The 695-nt window shown below is 57.3% G+C and overlaps 1 protein-coding gene across 1 annotated transcript in view; it reads left to right on the top strand.

Moving 5' to 3' along the window:
- Positions 1-695, top strand: part of tsc2 (TSC complex subunit 2) — a 53,631-nt gene that overhangs the window by 20,609 nt on the left and 32,327 nt on the right. The window lies entirely within an intron of this gene.

Raw genomic sequence — 695 nt, 5'->3', positions numbered from 1 at the left:
TTATCTGCTTTCCGGAGGGACAACTCTCTCCGTGACTCCCTTGTCCGCTCCACACTCCCCTCCAGCTCCACCACACCCGGCACTTTTCCCTGCAACCGCAGGAAGTGCTACACCTGCCCCCATACCTCCTCCCTCACCCCCATCCCAGGCCCCAAGAAGACTTTCCACATCAAGCAGATGTTCACCTGCACATCTGCCAATGTGGTATACTGCATCCGCTGTACCCGGTGTGGCTTCCTCTACATCGGGGAAACCAAGCGGAGACTCGGGGACCGCTTTGCAGAACACCTACGCTCGGTTCGCAATAAACAACTGCACCTCCCAGTCGCGAACCATTTCAACTCCCCCTCCCATTCCTCAGACGACATGTCCATCCTGGGCCTCCTGCAGTGCCACAACGATGCCACCCGAAGGTTGCAGGAACAGCAACTCATATTCCGCTTGGGAACCCTGCAGCCCAATGGTATCAATGTGGATTTCACAAGTTTCAAAATCTCCCCTCCCCCTACCGCATCCCAAAACCAGTCCAGCTCGTCCCTGCCTCCCTAACCTGTTCTTCCTCCCACCTATCCCCTCCTCCCACCTCAAGCCGCACCTCCATCTCCTACCGACCAACCTCATCCCGCCCCCTTGACCTGTCCGTCCTCCCTGGACTGACCTATCCCCTTCCTAACTCCCTACCTACACTCACCTTT

The sequence above is a fragment of the Rhincodon typus genome, chromosome 21, assembly GCF_021869965.1.
Source record: "Rhincodon typus isolate 14 chromosome 21, sRhiTyp1.1, whole genome shotgun sequence".
Taxonomy (NCBI): Eukaryota; Metazoa; Chordata; class Chondrichthyes; order Orectolobiformes; family Rhincodontidae; genus Rhincodon; species Rhincodon typus.
The sequence above is the reverse complement of the archived record's forward strand: the minus strand, read 5'-3'. Positions and strand labels throughout refer to the sequence as shown.